Genomic DNA, 20253 nt, shown 5'->3' on the forward strand with positions numbered 1-20253 from the left:
GCTTCGGAAAACCATGGCGCAGAAGGAGTCTTTCTGTTTTTATTTGTCACCGTGACGGGTGCTAGTTTAGCAAAATTGGATTCCAGCCAAGAAGTGTAGCTTCTGGCTGAGACCTCTACTTCCAACTCTGGATCTGGGTGGCTTTGCACTAACTGGCTTTCCAGCAAACCTAAGTCAATATTTTACCAATCTCTCCCAATGAACTTAGTACTAGACATATTAGTTACATTGGATCTAGGCAAGTCATAATGAAATATAACAGCATGGTGATCAGACCATGTGAGAGGGAGGATGTATATGATGGAGATGGCAGGGTTATTATTAAACAAGCAATCCAAGATATGTCCTGCTTGATGCATAGGGCCTTGGTACAGCTGTCGAAGTCCAGATTCAGATGTAATATCGAGAAGTTCCTGAGTATCTTTATCGGCTAATGTTTCCAGATGGAAATTCATATCACCTAACATAGTGAAACCTCTCTATTGAATACTCAGTTCTAGTAGAAGAAATACGTTGTTCAGAAAAGTACTTCTAGAGCCTGGCGGACGATAAATTAATACTCCTTTAAAAGTCTCTTGTTTAGATGGAGTAATTTAAAAAAGAAGGACTTCCCAATCCGCAGAAGGTAATATTGAACAATGCGATGCAAGTTCATTCCTATGAATTAATGCAATGCCTCCACTTTTTTCGTGGGTCTGTCATGCCTAAATACTTTATACCCACAAGGAACAGCAATATTAAATTCTGAGTCAGATGGTCCTTCGCCCCAAATTTCCATGACAAACAAGGCATCCAGCTTGTTATCAATAATAAAATCTGCAATCTCATATTTATGCTTAATCAATGACCTAGCATTGATGAGCGCTAACTGAAGTTCTGTTTTACATATTCCTACATTGATCACGTTTCTATCAGATTTCTGCTTCGCCTGCATGATCCTATGAATTTTACTAAGGCATTCTAGGCATTGAGGATGTTCAGTACTTAGCAGCTCTTCACAGGTGAATTGTTGACATAACTTACCACTAGGCTGACCAAGCTCAAAAAGGCTCTCCATGGAGTAGTTTATTCAGGGTTTAATTTTGATATTTGGGCCAGGGGTCCTGGCCCTAGACCCAGTCCAGGCGAGGACGGGCGCAGATGGGCTTGCCTTAGGTGCGCTCCAGCTTGCACCTAAATAGGTGCTCCTGGAGCCTAGCGCACTAACCGGGCGGAAGTAATGCCCCGGAAGTGAGGCAGGCACTCCAATTTCTTCCAGATTTTGATGCACACTTGAGACTTAGCATCTCACTAATTTTTCAACATTACTATATCATTTAGCACTTGATAATCTTCATAGCAAATTGTTTCTATGTAATTAAATGAGTTTACTACTCCATCTGAATTTACTATTTTCTGTACTGTACCTTTGAAGTTTGCAATAAACCCTCATGGTTTTTCTAAATTTCAATCTCATTCTCCCTTTTTTAGGTCAGTCCTTTTATATTGATTGTATTTGGAAATGTTGTTTTGAAGCTTGTCTCTAGGGACACATTGTCTCATATAATTTAAGGTTAACACCATCTCCAGTTGAACACGTTTGGGCATGCTACTGTAATGTAGATTTCCAAGGACCCTGTGCACCCACAGGATTATGATAGAACAGCACAGGCTGAATCAACATAATCGAGCTTAAAGAATGCCTTGAAACATTCTACAACAGTATCACCCTTAACAGGTACAAACGGCATTCTACACATTTACAGCATGTAGCTAAACAAGTATAGCAAGGTTAGGGAGTGTAGCCATGTGCTTTATAAGCTTACTTTTTATTATAATTATTAATAACCTCCATTATTGATCGATGTTTAAAAATTAGTAAAGTCTCTAGCGACCTTCAATCAATCAATCAATCAATCAGAGGAATTGTAAGCACGCTGCTCACCCGTGAGGGTCTCAAGGGGCAGAGGGGGGAGTGTCGGCAGATCTGTTAACCAAAGAGCCAGGTCTTGAGGGTCTTCCTGAAGGTGTTCAGGGAGGGTACGCTTCTGATGTCTGCCAGTAGCTCGTCCCAGGTCTTGGCTGCAATGTGGGAGAAGGATATTCTGCCTGCTCTGGCTCTGTGGATGCATGGGGTTTTTGCCAGTGTGAGGTTGGAAAATCAGAGGTTTCTTTTGGGTACGTGGAAGTTGATTCTGTCGTTGAGGTATTTGGGTCAGATGCTGTGTAGGCATTGTAGACGTGAGTTGGAGGTGACTCTTTTCTCAACTGGGAGCCAGTGGAGTCTTCGTAGGTGTTGGCTGATGTGTTCTTGCCGGGGGATACGAGGATGAGTTTGGCGGCGGTGTTCTGTAATGTCTGGAGTTTGCGGAGTAGGGTATTGTTGATGCCGGCGTAGAGTGCGTTTCCATAGACCAGTCTGCTGGTGATGAGTGCATGGGTGACTGTCTTCCTTGACTCAGGGGGGATCCATTTGAAGGTCTTGCAGAGGATGCAGAGGGTGTTGAAGCAGTTGGAGGTGACAGCGTTGACCTGTCGGTTCATGGTGAGGGATGAGTCAAGTACGATGCCAAGGTTTTTGGCGAGGTCCGAGGGGGTAGGTGGGCTTCCAAGGGCGGTCGGCCTCCAGGTGTTGTTCCATGCTGAAAGGGTGGTTCCAAGGAAGAGGACTTCTGTCTTCTTGGCATTGAGCTTCAGGCACCTGTTGGTCATCCAGACTGTGACGTCTTGCATTCCTTTATGGAAGTTGAGTCTGGGGGTGGAGGGGTCTTTGATGAGGGAGAGGATGAGCTGGGTGTCATCAGCGTAGGATACAATGTTGAGGCCGTGTAGTTGGACGATAGCCGGGAGGGGGGCCATATAGATGTTGAAAAGGGTTGGGCTCAAAGATAACCCCGGTGGGACTCCACAAGTGATTTATGTGGGATCGGAGAGGAAGGGTGGCAGTCTGATCCTTTGGCTTCTTCCGGTGAGGGATGATCAGATCCAGTCTAGGGCTGTTCCTTTTATGCTGGCAGCGTGTAGTCTGGTGACTAGTGTGCGGTGGGAGACGGTGTTGAAGGCCGCTGAAAGGTCAAGTAGGATAAGAGCTGTGGAGTGGCCTTGGTCCAGGAGGGTGCGGATGTCATCTGTTGTGGCGAGTAGGGCAGTAACTGTGCTGTGGTTGCTTCAGAATCCGGATTGGGACTGGTCAAGGATGGCATTGTCTTCAGTGAATCATGTCAGTTCCCTGAAGACTGTTTTCTCTGTAACTTTGGCCGCGAAGGGGAGGACTGAGATGGGCCGATAGTTCTTGAGGTCTGTGGGGTCAGCTGTGGGCTTTTTTTGAGGAGGGCCTGACTTCTGCGCGCTTCTAGACGTCAGGGAAGGTGCCTGTTTTGGAGGTGGTGTTGATGGTGCCTTGTAGTTCGGGTGCAATGACGGCTGTGGCTCTGTGGTAGATGTGAGGAGGGCAGGGGTCGGTGGGGTCCCCCGAGTGGATGCCTTTCATGGCCAAGACAGTGTCTTTGGCTGTGACTGGCATCCAGATGGAAATGGTGGGCTGCCTGGTGTGTCTGGGGGGGGGGGAGCCGGCTGTGGTGTCTGGTTGATGGTCGGAGAAGTTGTCGTAGAGGTTTTTTATCTTGAAGTGGAAGTTGGTTCCAAGCTTATCAGAGAGGTCTTGGGGTGGGGTGATGTCTGTGGCTTCGCTGCATGTGTTGGTTAATTCCTGAATGACACTGAAGAGTTGCTTGGAGTTGGTAGAGTTGGCGAGGATTTTGTTGTGGGTGAAGTTCCTCTTGGTGGTTCTGATTTGGTTGTGGTAGTCTGTCATGGCGTCCTTGTAGGTGGTGTAGATTTCGGGTGTCTTGGTGTTTCTCCATTTCTTCTTCAGGTGTCTGCAGGTGTGTCTGGTTTTTTGGAGAGCGGTGGTGAACCAGGTGGCTTTTTCTGGGGTGCTGTTTGTCAGGTTTGCGTAGCAGGGCGAGCTCGTTTGCGCAGGTGGAGATCCCAGTGTGGAGTTCTCTGCCTGCGAGGTTGGCGTCGGATGCCCAGGTGTGGTTGTCTCAGGTGAGGGTGGAGTTGAGTTGATCGTTGGTAACCTTGCTCCAGTTACTTTGTGGTGTGGGGATGGTTTGGGTGCCTTGGGTTTGTCGACGGCGAAGTGTGCACAGTGGTGGTCAGTCCATGGCGGTTGCGTTGTGTGGCTGAAGGGAACGCTATTTCCTGCTGCGAAGATGGGGTCGAGGGTGTGTCCTGCTCTGTGGGTCGGTGTGGTGACGGGTTGTCGAGGTGGAAGTTCAAGTCTCCAATGAGTATGTAGTTCATTAAGGCGATGTCGAGGGGTGCGATGAAGTCGGTGATGGTGGTGGCGAAGGCTGTCCGGGCCGGGGGTCCGTAGCTGAGGGTTCCTCGGAGTGTGGAGTTGGGGCTGGTCTGGATCTGGAAGTGCAGGTGGTCGACCTTGTGACCCTTTCCCCTCTCTGACCATGAGTTTCGTACTTCATTATTTCTTTTCATGCCTATTTTCACCTGTGCTTAGATGGCCAAGTGCCTGGCTTCAAGAACCAGCTAAAACAAAAGATAATGGAAACAAGGGAAACTTTCTCCACATACACCCTGGTCACATTTCCCTGTGAAAAGGGACCCCCAGCCCTAAATCTATTTGTGTAAAGAACCCAGCCCCAATAAGAAATGAAGAGCAGAAGGTGAGAGGATGTGGCTAGAGCGGTCAACCTCGGACCTGGGGAACCGGGATCGAGTCTTGGCAACACCGTTCAACATCCTTTGATTCTGGGCAAATCACTTAATCTCCCAGTGCCTAACAAAAATGAATGTGTTCATCTGTAACAAAACTGGTGCTAATGTAAAGCGCTCTGATACTCAATTTCTCGGGACTAGTTCACACTGTATAAAACTCTTAATACCTAGGTATAAGACCGTTACTTTGAGGGGGAAATAGGGCTGGCTTCTGATAGAGTTTGGAGAAAAGTAGACTCAATCTTTCTCCGAGATAGCTTTTGCTAGAAAGACAATCCACATTCAGAAATCAGTCAAAATTATTGTAAGTATTGAGTGGAGAAAGTGGTAAGCTTTAGTGATATTAGCTGAGTCAATTGTGCCAATGATAGCAGTGGCGGCTGGCAGGGCTCGCGGTTGTAACGGGTGGGCGGATGTAGGCAGACGTGGGGGGCTAGGGGGCACTCGGGTCACAGCAATTTTTAAATAAACACTTACCTTCCCATCGGGTCCCGCGCATCTCTGCTCCTGCTCTCATCTTCCAGGTACACGAAGCAGGCAGCCAGGCTCCCTCCCCTGACCAATCACAATGTTGCAATGCAGCGTTGTGATTGGTCTGGGCACCATGACACGGTACGCAGCCAGGGGCTGTAGGGGTGGACATGTTCTCCAAGAAGGCTGTGATGCAGCCTGCATAGAGAACATGGAAAGTGCGCATGACTGTTTTGAGCGGCTTGAGAAGGCCAACCAAACAGTCATTGCGCACTTAGGATTGTTATAGCCTCCTTCTCTACTCTTCAACCCTGCCCCGCCCCCTCACGCAAGGTGCTGCAGCAGCAGGAAAAAATAAAATGATGACAACATAACATTATTATCATTTTTTTCCCCTTTCTTTTTCTGCTTGAAGGCAGTGGGGCGATGCTCCTCTGCCTAAGCGGAGGAGCCGCCACTGAATGATAGACTGGATAAGCCTTTTACTAATGGTTTGAAGCCCCAGCATCACCCACTCTTCAAATAGAATTGCCAGTCATCATCTGCTCATTCTGCCCCCATCAGAGGGCCCAAACCAGCATCCCTACAGCCCCAGTATAACCATGGGCAACAACAAAAAGCCCCAAACTAGGGCCCTCACAAGCCTTCATGGACCAAGCAAGAATCATGGATGCAGAGGCAGAGGTATCACACTTACATGGGGGTTCACAAACTAGATCTGTGGGAGTTTTTATGATCCCACAGTTTTTCAGAAGTTAACAAACATTTTTGATGCAAGATTATTTAATCCACCCATATTCTGGCATATCCCATTCTAGAACTGGATAGTTTACCTGAGCAATAATCCCAGTGTCTGGTCTGACCTGGCATAGTCTTCGTTTTTGACACAAAGAGCTCACTATAATAAAGCTTCAGTTAAGACTTTCCTTCAGCACTACATCACCAAATACTACTGATGGGCTTTTCTTAACTTAAGTGAAGAGGAAAATCTAAGATTTTCATAAAGAGAATAAGGTGAATATAATGTGAAACATCTTTCTAGTGGCAAATGAGATGATGAGAAGTAACCAGGAGAGAATCCACAGCAGGAAGAAACTCCAGAACTTAGGGGAGACAACGACAGAGATCTAGGCTGGCAGGTGAAGACCAAGAGAAGGCATGTGGAAGGCACGTCAAAACACAAGAATCCACCAGAGCACCTCAGGCATCAGATGGATTTTACATTGAACCCGAAGAAAAATGAAATATTATTAGGACAACCAGGCCAAAGAAAAAGCAACACAAAGAAACAGAGCAAAGTTCAATCAGTCATTGTAAGATGAGTGGAAAAGGCAACAAAAGATTGTCGTGGAGAGACCCGATAGGAACATTTCCAGATAACTACTAGGATGGAAGGGGGGATATTATACTCACATCATTGTCATTTTTATAATCTTAGATCTCCTCTTCACTGAAGCTAGAAAAATCCCTATTTTAACTCGTCAATTAGGTGGCACAATATGCAAACCCAAAGCCCAGCAATGGCACAGTCGGACATAGGTTCAGGAAGCTTTAGGTAGAAGGTCCTAAAGTTGCAGCTCGAGACTGGTTGGCCACCATAAAGATATTTTGTAATCTACAGCCTGCAAAAAGGCTTTGGAGGACATGCATCTATATCATAATGAACTCCGAGGCAGGAGATGTCAATGCCTGAGGCAGACATAGTGAGCATGACCCAGCGAGCTAGGGTATTCGAGGAGTCAGGCCTTTGAGGGTTCCTAAAAGAAGGAGGCTCTGGTCAGAAGAGTGAAGGGAGGAGATACTCTTGAAGGCAGGATACTATGCAGAGGGCAACGAGTGTGGAGAAGTGGTCTACAAGATGAAACGGTTGGCTGCCTTAGTACAATCCAAGATGCAGAAAAAAAGGTCCATCCAGAGCAAAATGAAGGCCTGGTGGGGATAACAACTGATGTCAAAACCTGCCTATGGGAGATGAGGCACAGTTTAAAGAGAGGTCTTTCAATGAAAGATTTGAATTTGGAAAACTCGAGGATCAGATGGACAGAACTATGGAGACATCCTGGGTGGAAGAGTACAAGAAAGGGGACAGATGAGAGAGTCTTTCCGTAAAGAAATAGTATTGCAAAGAAGAAGGTGGGCTGTGATTGCTGAGCGATACAGATTGCTGGTTTGGTAAGAAACATCTCCAGCAAAAACTGTTGACCAGAAGTTGGCTAGTGAGGAAGGAGTAGAAGCAAGGTGATCCATGTTTTGTCCTAAGCACCAGTGAAGCCAGGTCTTCCAGGCTTCTTTGGTACCGGGTGCTCAAGATTCACTGAAGAGATCAGCATAAGTCTTCAATAGATCTGCTATCCTGAGGATCCCCAGACATTTTCCACACCATTAGATAAAGTTGGTCTTGAAGAATAAGATCCCAAGGGTTACCCTTCGGATCTAGGAGCAAATTATCGAATGCGGATAGAAGGCAAGGGAACTCCATGCTGGTTCTAGAAAATGAGGAAACCAGGCCTGCGGTGCCCGTGAGAAGGCCATGCTGCATTGGATGCATCTGGAAAAGTGAAATAGTCTTTTTGTTTTTGCAGTTTTATATCACACAGCTGTGGCCCAAAGGCCTCAGAGCGCTTTACATAAGCACACGATTACATTAAAGAAACCCATTTTTTTCTGCTTGGGAAGAATAAGTGATTTGCACAGAATCACAGGATGTTAAGTTTGACGCTGGGATTCGAACCTGGTTCCCCAGTTCCAAAGTCAACAGCTTAGGCTGTTAGAAGAGCACAGGAAGAGAACGCTGAAGGCTAGGTAGGAGATCAATCCTACAGAAAAGCACCTGATACCCAGGTGTCAGGATCTGGAGGCCAACTCACAAAGACTGGAAGCTGACTGTTCAGCCAGTAGGCAAAAAGATCCAGGTCCCGAGGGCCCTACAGGCAACATATGAGATGGAACATGGCCTTGTCTAACATCCAGTCACTGGAGTTTCGAAAATGCCCGGAGAACCAACCTGCAATAAACTTGGAGAGACCTAGAAGGTACTTTACCAGCATGGAAAGGTTGTTGCAAAGGCAGTGCTCCCTGAGTTTCTTGCAGAGGTCGAAGTTTGTTGACATTAACCCTGGGCATAGTTTGAGAAGTAGCGCTATGCGTAGCTACGCGAAGTGCACTTTGCACTATGCGAGCTACGCGTAGCTACACGAACTGCATAGTGCACTGTGCAAAATGCTGTTCGCACTGATTGCACAGTGCCTGAAGCTTGTCAGCACTGTACAATCAGTGCAAACTGCATCTGGCACAGTGCAAGTGGTTGTTTTCTGCCGCTCAAGTAGATTTCTACTCGAGCAGCAGGTTTCTCAACGCGGACTGGTAGTTTCTTATCGTGAGCGGTCACGAGCATACGCAACCACTCGCAATGAAAAACCTGACCTCCCCGCGTTGAGAAGCTCGCCAAGAGGTTTATTTTCCACGCTCGCGATTGGCAACTTGATATTGCTGATTGCGAACGAGTAAAAAGTCTCGCCGGGATGTCATTTTGCTTGCTCGCGGTCGCCAACTTGACATTGAGGACCGCGAGCAAGCAAAAAATGACCACTGCACTATGCTACAGGTGTTTGCACTGTGCTACGTGCAATTCGCGTAGTGCGAAGTAGCGCAAACTTCGCAAACTATGCGAGCGTAGCGTAGTGCTTTGCCCGGGTTTAGTTGACATACCTGACCGCTGAAATGTTGTCTATCCTCAGGAGGACGTAGCTGAATGACTTGTATTTGGTGACGTTCTTGATAGCAAAGGTACTCGAAGTTCAAAGAGATAATGTGAAGATTTTTTTCAGCAGGAGACTAAAGGCCTCCGGTTGAAAGTATCAAAGATGGCGCCCAAGTGTGATCTGCTCACATCTCAGTTGATGAACATGCCGGGAGAAGAGACAAAAATGTCTTGCCATTCCAGTGAAAATTACAAAAAACACAGTTGATGGACAGAATGTAGAACAATGTCATACATTCACCCCAGTACAAGGATCTGGGCCTAAATCCATCGTTTTTTTCACTCCACACCACCCTGGATTAGACACTGGCTATATGCAAATCAGCTCTGACCCTTTGCCTCATGGGAAAAGTCCAGTCCGAACTGCCAAGCCCTGTCTTTCCCAGACCGGAATCAAGCATCCAAGGACCGGTTTCTGGCTATCAGCCTTCATTCAGCCTGGATAGCTTGACTCCAGTGGTGTGGAGAGCCTGGGACTCACGTCTGAGCATACCCAGCCCACTCGGGGTGAAAATTACAAAAAACACAGTTGATGGACAGAATGTAGAACAATGTCATACATTCACCCCAGTACAAGGATCTGGGCCTAAATCCATCGTTTTTTGCCATTCCAGTGCCCATTGTTTTAAACCCACCCACATAGTTCTGTGTTTGATTCGTTGTTCAGCAGAACGCTTGACAGGTAATAGAATCCTTAACACAGAAGATGGGTTTCCAGCATTACACGACTCAATAGTGAAGGGAAGCTGAATAACTGGCTTGAATTAAGGCTACAAGAAGGCCAATCAGATGGGCCAGGCATCTCAGTGGCGGAGGGGATTGAAGGCGCAGACTTTAACTCCTGCCTAATCTGAGAAACCTTCTTTAGGGGGAGATTCAGGGTACAGATGACAGCATCTACTGTAAACCACAGGAAGTTTGAAATTTGGGATGAAGAAGAGGGTGAATTCTTAAAGTTTATGAAAAAGGTTAAGTTGTGCAGGATAGAGATTGTTAAACCTAGGTGGAGAGAAAGGAGCGAAAGGGTGGGTGGGGATTGGTGCATTGTCTCTAGAACCCACATGTTACAAATCAGGTTGCTGGTTGACTAGGGTGTGAGCCCTAGTCAAGCAACAGATGCATTCCCTCGCAGGATGAACCACCAAAAAGCCACTAAATTAACCTGTGCTTAACCCTGGGTAGCTTGGCATAGAAAGCAGTAAGGCTTAACTTAGAGGAAATGTGTAACTTTTTTATGAAGAACACAACCAGCAAGAAAGTGAAAATAAAACACAAGAAAAACCCCAAACCAATTTAGCAAAATAGAGTACATTTTAAATAATTGACACCAAAAACGACAAAGATCTAATGAGTAGAATCAGGGTTATTAATTATGTTAGGGAAGATAGCACCAAAAAGCACAAAGCGCCAACTTGGGATATCTGGCCACGCCAAACCGGGTCAATGTTCTAAGTTCAGCCAACTACAATGGAGCGCAAGTAGGCTGCAGTCACTAGGTTAGGCCCGCTGAAGCTTTACCTACTAAAAGTTCATGCTTAGAGTCCTGTTCATGTTAGAAGGAGCTGCAAGGAGCAGGGAGAGTGTTGCATGAGACTGCCGACATAGAGTGAAGAGCAGGGCGGGAGTTGCTGGAGCTTCACGTTGGCGGGCCCGTGAGCAGTTGATGCTGCAGTGTGAAGAGTCAGGCTGAAGGAACATCATGGTGATTCATGGTGCAAGCGGTGATGTCTTGGAGAAAACAGGCCCGTTCACGGTCGGGGAGAGGCCAAAAGCTTGATTTCAGCTCCCTGAGCTACACCAAGGATCCAGGTCCTGAGTGGCACCACTTGGGGGTCCATAACTCACTTCAGTTGGGTTCAGGTGCTGGTACAGGATATTGGAGAGGCTTTTATGTCCTTGAGACTAGAGGCCATCCGGCTAGTCCTTGGAGTTACTCAGGTAGCCCTGGGTTTATCATGAAGTTGCCCAAGCAAGAGGGCAGTAGGCAGCAGGTCAGCACATCAGCATCTACTTCAGAGCAGCAATCCAGCAGAGTGACAGTCCTTTCAGCAGCACAGCAGCCCTTCTTCCTGGCAGAGTATCCACAGGTCCAGAAATATACTGAAGAATTGGTGTATGAAGCCCTACTTTTATACCCTGGTGCCCTGGTTCTGGAAGGAAGGAAAAGCTTCTAGATAGTGGCTTTGAAGACCATGGAATTTCCCAATTACCCTGTCCTGGCTACAAGACGGCTGCAGTGACAGTGTGAGGCTGTTATGTTCTTTGTTCTTTGTGTGAAGGCAGAGCACAGGCTATTCAGTTGTAAGTGGGGCTGTCCTCACCCCTGCACCCCATCCTGCCAGCAGATGGCTCATTCAGGCATGCCTAATCTCTCTATTGTGTGACTGTCTGGGAGGAAATCACAAAGTCTAACTGTTAGTTACACCAATTCTTGTGACTCAGGCCAGGCGAGAGGCACAAAATGGCTAAGGGCAGAAAAATGTCAACTTACTAAAATGGGCATTTTTAAAATCATGAACAAAAGCACGACTTCACCATTAATTAGGGCTTTTCACCACAATTTCAAAGACACCAAACATGACCTAGCTACCAGCTCCCAATTGGAAATTACAGCTAATTAAATGTAATAAAGAAACCACAATGATATTCTAAGGAAGAGGGTGAGTCATAATGGCCAGAGCTGACGACTTTGGAGCTGGGAATACAGGTTTGAGTCTTGTCGTTGCCTCATCATCCTGTGATTCTGGGCAAATTACTTAATCTCCATGTGCCTAGGAACAGCACCAAGAGACCCTCACGGGTGAGTAGCTGCTTTATACAAATCTGAGTAGCATTTTTATTATTGTGGGAGGGGTAGGCCTTACAGTAGTGAAAAACTAATTTAGGAGTTTTTCACTACCAGGAAATGTTAAACTTAAAAGTACATGTAAAACCTTTTAATTACACACCACCCTGCCCTATGCGCTAAACCTGGAGCCCACCTTTGGTGGAACATATATTTTTTTTTAAAGGGAGCTTAAGGATTAGCAAGGGGTTTTTAAAGCCAAGTCGGCACGGCAGTTTAAAACTGCATTCAGGCTGCAATGGCAGACCTGGGACATGCTTTAAGGAATAAACAACATTTACCACAAAACTTTTTCCCCGCAGGGAATTACAACGCGGTCGTTACAACGACCGCGTTGTAATTCCGCATACCATACTCCGCAACTCGGAACAATGACTTGCGGAGGGGGGAGAAAGTGTTGGATTTAAAATCCAACACCTTCCCTACTGTCCGTACAGACTGGAGTTGGAATAGTAAATTATACTATTCCAACATCCAGCGTCCCCCCCCCCCTCTGCCAGTCGTTGTTCCGACTTGTGGGGTAATGGTATGCGGAATTACAACGCAGTCGGTGTAACAACCGCGTTGTGATTCCCTGCGGGGAAAAAGACTGCATGATAACAAGGTATATTCGCTTTAAGGTGCTACTTGACCTTTCACGTGAAGGGGATGGCCACTACGAAGCAGACCATAAGATGATGGACATCATACTGGCACCACACTGTCATCATTCACAGGTTCACGGCTCCTACATCACAATGCACTCGAAGGGTTTTAGTTCTTGTTTCTTTTGTTAGTTGTAAGGCAGTGCCATGGTTGCCTTGCAATAGCCAATACTGTATGCAATGTTGCTGTTGCTGTTTTGCTTGCACTCTCGCTATCTATTGGGAACGCAAAGTACCAAAATAGCTTATAATTATCAACAAATGGTACTGAACTATTGTGTTATGATGTTGTATGAAAATAAGTAAAGAACTATGGCACAAAAAGGTACTACTTAAGTGAGTGGCACAATAAGTGCTGCAGGCCCACTGGTAGCATTTAATTTACAGGCCCTGGGTGTATGGTATACCACTCTACAAGGGACTTATAAGTAAATTAAATATGCCAGTTGGGTATAAGTCAATGTAACCATGTTTTAGCGGGGAGAGCACAAGTACTTTAGCACTGGTTAGCAGTGGTAAATTGCAAGTCCCAAGTCCAACAAGAACGAATTCAGCAAAAAGTAGAAGGAAAAAGGCAAAGAGTTTGGGCGTTTGACCCTGCAGAGAGGACCAGCTTCAACACCACAGGCCTGAGGTGATTTTGTGCCAGTTTGGAAGGAAAAGAGTGATGCACCCCTCAATGGGGGAAAGAAGGGAAGAAAAAGGAGGGGGATCTTACATTTAGTTGGGAGAGAAAGGCTTGATTGCTTGAATCCGCGTCCTGCACCTCTTGAGGGGAAGCATTCACGTGGAAGAAAGTCTGTGGGCAGGAGTTAAATGTGAAATTAACATGTCCACAGCAGTGGTGGCTGGCATCAATGGGAAGAGAGGGAGGGGTGCGCTCAAATAGAATAATAAAATATCAAAATAAATGGGTGCTCATGCGCAAATATAAACTCAAAATATATATTTTTTTAATCTTACTTGACAACAGTACCTCCAGCTCCGGACCTCGTTGCGCTGCAGCCCGGCCACCAGGAAACTCCTTGGCCAATCAGGGTGCTGCTCCCACTAGCATGAGAGCAGCGCCCTCTCTGGAGGGAGTGGCCTGTCTTGGCGCTCCACAACGCTATGGAGGCCTGCAGTTACCCAACCCACCTGTCTGCAGACTACTGGGTTAGAGGTTTTAAAGTGCACATGTCTGGCTGGCGCTGCAAGGCGGCCGGACAAAAAAAACATGCCCACTTTGAAAAAAGTGCCCATACAACCCACCATCTTTCCAGGCCCTGCTGCTATATTTCAGCAGCGGTCCCGCCCATGTCCGAGGATGTCAGGATGAAAAATAAAATGGCAATGATGAATTTCCATTTTATTTTTTATCTCGGGGCTCAGGGGCATTTAAGTGGGGTGACGCTCTTTTTCTCCAGTGGGGAGCTGCCCTTGGTCCATAGAAGGAATGGTGGCTGAAGGGTTGATTATTGGCTACCAGACAACTGCACCTGAACGTCACCACCTGAGGCAAAAACTGAAAGATCTTACTCTGGTTGGTGTGTGCCTTATTAAGAGGAGTGAAGGAGGATAGATAATTAAAAATAGACTTAATATATTTATTGGGAAATAGGAGGCCATCCTTAGGCTCCAGAATTAGATTAGACGCCACCTCAACCAGATTCAGATCCAGACGGAGAAGAATAGCATGATAAAGCTCCATGGAGTCAGGGGCATGGTCATCTGCCAGGAGAACAAAAGGAAGGAAAAATATGGAAAGAATTAGACAGAGATTTTTTAGAGAGAGAACTCAGAAGGAGTGAACTTACCTGTTATCAGCAGTAGCAATAAGGGAGGGAAAGATGACATTAGATTATTTATGACATCATTTAATTACTGCTGTCAGTTGTAGCTATTGCATACTGTATCACCTCATTTTCTTGTGTATAAATCAAAGCTAACCAGAAATAGTGTCTTAATACATAGGTAATTAAAGACTGTACCCTAGCACAGCTCTATCCAAAGACTACATCCTTACACAGCGGTGAACAAGGCAAACAGGCCAAAACTAGCCCACAGTGTGTGACTTGGATATTTTTTGGTTTGGCACTGTTCCTTGTTAGGTAAATAGGATTCTGAAACTGCAGAAGGCAACTGTTAAGAATCATTTGCTGGTTGTACAGTTCTTGGATTATCTGGGTAGCGTTTTATTTCTCATTCTTGCCTCACCTCAGGTCAATCAGAACCAGAAATCAAACCACCAGTATCGGGTCCTCCTATTTATTTCTGTGTCACTGGTCCGACAAGGGGACTTTTAGTACTATTTTTTCTATATTGTCCGATTGTGCCTGCATTCCTGCATTCCTGCATTAATGATGCCTTACTAGAAATATGATTCGTTTTTCTGCAGACCTCGTTGTGTGCCATGGTACTTGTCAGTGACGGCAATCTTTCTTACTATGCTTCTTTCTTAGAATGATTTGTACTAAGATTTTTCTATGCTGTGTGATATTTATACTTGTAATTTTTCTGTCGTTTATTTTTTACTATGCTATGGTTTTACTGCACAGAATTTTTACGTGATGTATTTTTATTGCATAGTACTTTTGGTATGCTGCCTTCCTTTATTTTAATATTTGCTGCCTCTTTTACTGCATTGTGATTTACACTGCACTGTTGTTTCCTGCATTATCCTTTTACCATACAGTGATTTGTAATGCACAGTCGTTGTACTGTACTGTCACTTTAATGATGGACTTATGCCTATATATGTTAGATTCAAAGAGAGAGAGGAGAGAGATAGAATTGCAGAGAGAGGGTCTCCGGTTTGGAGACATCAATCTTTGGCAGCAACCCAAACTCAAAATCAACAATAACTACCTAAGGCCTATATCTTACAACACGCATGAGAATGGTCGCGGTGGTGAGCAGCTAAGGCGGGATTTTTATTTTTTGAATAGCATTATTAAAAAGAAACTGGAAGGCGCCAGAAAAATAAAGCCTTTTTATGCTGCAAATAGTGAGAGAAATCCATAGATACAAATTACATGCCCCATAACTATATTGCCTGATTTGACTTGCATATTGTTAGACCCCCATTTGGAAGCCATATGGCAGACAGGGGTACTGGAACAATTCAGTGGTGGTTGGGTCACTTGCCTGTGATGTTGAGAGGTCCGCCCTACTTTGACGCTGTAAGGTGGGCCCAAAGTTCCCTTGTCAAAGAGGTAGATTGGGGGAAGAACTCAGAACTCAACAGTCAAGTAACAGACACAATGACTCCTTGTCCTCCCCAGTGTTTATCTTTTATTTCAAAAGAAAGTAATTTAATCTGACAACAAAACAAAATACTACACACTTCAATGGGTTAAAAGTTACAGGGTTGCAATCTCATATATTGTAAATATACTACCCCTGACGAGAAATGACGCGTTTTACGCCAGGCAGCACGCTGCTCCGGAAGCCAAGGTTAGCGGTTAGTCTAGTGTTATTGGTTACTGTTAGCTATTGGGATTAGTCTTGTGAGTTCAATAAAACCATGCTATAGTGGACTGAATCAATAGTGCATTGGTTAGTTGTAGGGTGACCTGATCTTGAGAACCAAAAATCGGTAAATTTTAGGAAAATAGACGAAGAACTACCATTTTTCATCAACAGAATGGTGCAGAATGACAGTTCTCATCAACATAAGATCACAGAAAAGGCATTAAGAAAATAAATAAAATGTAATTTCTACATACATATTAATTAAACTGCTTACTTACAACAGCTGCTCACTAGCACAGCTTTATAACACCCAAAGAAGTGCCTCTCAATGTTTTCAGTCGACCCCCTCTAAAAACTGGGACATGAGCCAAAATTACCGAAATCTGCTGTGACAGCCGGTGAAAAACGGGGACTGTCTGGGCAAATCCGGGACGTCTGGTCACCCTATTAGTTGTAATCATTAGTAGGGGGGGATAAGATCATGTACTACGCCCAAGTGTCCACAGGTCTAAATCAATTACAAAATATACCTCACTGATAAATCAAACCTAATCTATATCCTAAACATCAGGGAGAACCTCATTAGAAGTGTGGATACCCATCAGTCACCAACTGGTGCCACCCTTAATCATCATCTGGGTCTCCACTTGGCATCTCCATAGTGAATCGTTGATGGTGAAACTAGGACCTATTGATAGTGTCCCACACCAACTCACGAGTCACTAAATGACCTACAGATGTGAAATGATTATCACTTGTGATGGGAAAAACTATATTGCAGTGCAAAACTAATTTACAAAAAGTGAAATAAAATTGGGCAAATGAAAGAAAAATTTTGTTTATTAGTATCGCTCAGTGCCCAAGACTAAAATCAGTGCAAAAAAAGACAGTTTTCAACAAATAATTGTCATCATTGTTAATTGGGTCGATATGTTTCAGTTTCAGTATGAGGAAAAGATAATCCTCTGCCTTCCTCAGGATCTCTATGTAATTGCTACTGGAATGTGCACAAATAATAATTATAAGGTTAAGTGAATAGAATGGTTCAACCCAGTGCTTAATTTGTAAAATATGAAGTGCAGGTGCTCAAATGTTTGTCGGAGGCCACACCTACTTTTTACGGCTCCACCCACTTACTCTATTAGCTCCACCCACATCCTCAATTAGGCACTGCTAAAAGTCAGATGTAATACCCGATCTGAATTTCAGCAAGGGAGCCTTCCTCATAGTAAGGTTTTGATAGGAGGTTCCCCTGCACTGTGATAATTTTTAAAAAGGTTAAATCAAAAGAGCATTTAAAGCACAATTTTGGAATAAATTATCTAAAATCACTAATGCATTGAAAAGGGACAATTTCAGTGCTCTGTGTGCCCAAAGGGCAATACTGGGGGTATGCTATTTTTAACAGAGTCTACGAGTTCAAAGATACAACTTTGACATAGCGTATGTGACAAAATAAACCATAATGTTCTGAAAACACTCTAAACAGATCAACTTAATAAAATCATGCAATACACCCGAATGAGTCAGTCACTGTCGCTTCCATTGGCCGAAGGGGTATTGTTGGGTTAATAAATAGTAGAGTATTCTGTTAACGACTACTTTTAGAGAAACAATACCAAAGTATGATTATCATTTGGGCTAAGGAACCAGTGGCTTCACTTGTTGTGACTTTTTGTCCTCTTGTTGAAAATTGTTTTTATAAATCATTTGGTTACAATCCTACTTCAAATGGTGCTCTTGTCACTCATCAGTCTAAACTTTACTCTCTTTAGGCAGTACCACTATAGAATCCTGTGCAACAGTTATGGCAGTTAATAACTCTCATAAATGAGGTCTTCCATTTATAAAAACTATTTCTAGGTGTTTGACATAACACAATAGCTTAGAATAAGGTTTCGTTGCAATCGTGTTATATAAAATTTTGACAAGACCTCATTTAACCTGGCTGGTGCCAATATTCCCACGTCTATAAACACTAGTAATGACCCGACAAACCAGCAACAATTAGATGATATGGCCGGGTCACTCAGGTTTGACCTTCTACGTTGACTCTCTAAATAGCGCTGCCATTACCGTGGGCATGTGTGAAACAAAAAGGCCTTCTAGAGGCAGAACATGGATGCACTCCCAGTCTCCCACATATAAAAGCTTTATAGCTCGTGGTAGAAACAAAAGGCAGGCAGGCTATTCCCTCAGATTTACTTCTGCAACGTCCGCACCGTTAAGATATATTCAAAATTCATGACAGTCTGCCTACAGACAAAATGGCGTCATAACAATGCATCAACGTTATTAAATTATCAAGGCTTGAAAAATATCCTAACGACAGTCGACTCATGTCACAACCATGGCACCCCCCACCCCCCGAAAAAAACTAAGTGAATACCGGGCCTGAACCTTCACTAATGAAACAGAAGACAAGTCAGTCTTGAGGGGTACACCAAGGTTGAGGGCTTGCGGCTTTAAACTGTGTGTAAAGCCATGCAAAATGCAGGGAGCTTGGATCCATAGGCCTCAGGAGCAAAACCCCCACCTTGGAAGTGTTCAACCATAGGCTCCTGTAATCTTCCAGACATGTATGTGCAGAAGCCAGTCCATAACCATGTAACAGCCTCTGGGTGTTTAAGGTGAAGCGAAGTGTTTGCAGCATATATCGGGACAAACATATATTACAACTCCATGGTCACCAGGGCTACTCAGGGGTCAAAGACAATTGGGGATTAACCACATTACCGAGTGACACCGCATAAAGCCACTAGTTAGTGGTCAAAGACTTCTAGGAACCCGGTTCCTGCTTATCCGCCCTTTCGTCATTTGAAAAGGGCTGCTAATGCGTTAAGTGATTTTCATTCAATGTCTCTCGTAAATAATCAGCCGCTATTTTATCTAAGCAAATAAAAAAAATGTGGGATTGCATTTCTTCTATATGACAGTTCAACGCAGAAACAGAACACCCTACATAAACACAACACAGTTCAGATACGCAGTGTTGCCAGCTGCTAAAGCACTCATACCATTCGCAGCATAAAAACACACCACATAAACATTCAAGCAATAGATATACATCACATTCAACAGCAGATATATAATTTTGCCGTCCACACTTTTCCTAACATGAGTAACTGCAAACTATCTCTAGGAAACAAAAAACACAGACCCATCGTCTTCCTGTTTACTACTCCAGCCACTTTGAGACAGTACACATATATTAAGCCATTAACTATAACACTGACACACACAGCAGCAGCACTGACAACTAAGAGTACGTCTGCATCATAAAAACAAAACGCACACTTTTAATAACTAGAACCTGCTGAGCTGATACCCAGTTTGTTGACCGCGCTGCCTCTGTGCTTTGACACTTTCATCCCTGTGTTTACTTAGCACTTTTGAGGTATTTGACGCACTTTACACATATCCTAACTTAACATAAAATAGCATAAAATAGCATAACATGGCATAACATGGCATAACATAATCACGCCTGTGCACTAGAAGCCAGACATTGATCAAAAACCAGTTGCATCTCCTATAGACAAAGTGGCGCCATAAAGATGCATCGTTATTAAACAATTAAGGCTTGAAAAATATCCTAACGACCGTCGACTCACGCCAATACCATTCCCCCCCGCTCCCCCCAAAAAAGCAGCGCTGCTTTGGCATGGGCCACCTCCACCCAGTCACGACACATTATTGCCAATTTTGACATCCTGGCATGGCGGCTACGCTACGGCGCCCTTAACTAACTTCTTCAGTAGTACTACACTGCAGCTCTCTGCTATGCTTGCTTAAATTCGGTTCTGGTTCGTCCGTGTTGAGACCAGTGGGCGGCCGGGACGCACACTGACTGCACCCACTCACGCAGTCACGCTGCCTTGCTCGGGTTATTAACGATTACTGATTAGGCCTGGCCTGCCAGCCTGCCTGCTTTACCTGATGCTGCCTGTTGCCCGTACTGGTGCAGCGCTACTGCTGCCAGTCCTCACGTTGTCATCGGGCAGTCGGGTGAGGTCGTGCTGTCTGGCTTGAACGGCCGTTGGGGACTCGGTGGTGGGGTGCGACCGTCCGGGTATGCTGGGTGGGGCGTGGCCACGTGGCAATGGGCGCAATCTGTAAAAATCTGCGCAAGCTTCCTACTGCGCACAGCCCCAACTCCTGCAGGTCGGAAATCAAGCCCAAAATCAGTTTCCCGCCTGTAACACTGTGGTTGAATTTAGGGTCACGCCATCAACAAGATTGAAAGTGATATTTGCCCTTCTCTTCTTCGCTCAGTCAGAGCAGGCCAGACAGCTCGCTCATCACAGCTTCGCGCTGGGAGCGGGACTGAGTCTCTTGGGACTCGGGAGGTGCAGACAGTA

At 45.0% G+C, this 20253-nt stretch overlaps 1 protein-coding gene across 1 annotated transcript in view; it reads right to left on the reverse strand.

The window, feature by feature from the left end:
* Positions 1-19952, reverse strand: part of MATN2 (matrilin 2) — a 669488-nt gene extending 649536 nt beyond the window's left edge. Inside the window, exon 1 of the mRNA XM_078686985.1 lies at positions 19829-19952. The gene's annotated coding sequence lies outside the window, so the exon portion shown is untranslated. The remainder of the gene's footprint in view (positions 1-19828) is intronic.
* Positions 19953-20253: the final 301 nt, after the last annotated feature.

The sequence above is a fragment of the Lissotriton helveticus genome, chromosome 4_1, assembly GCF_964261635.1.
Source record: "Lissotriton helveticus chromosome 4_1, aLisHel1.1, whole genome shotgun sequence".
NCBI lineage: Eukaryota > Metazoa > Chordata > Amphibia > Caudata > Salamandridae > Lissotriton > Lissotriton helveticus.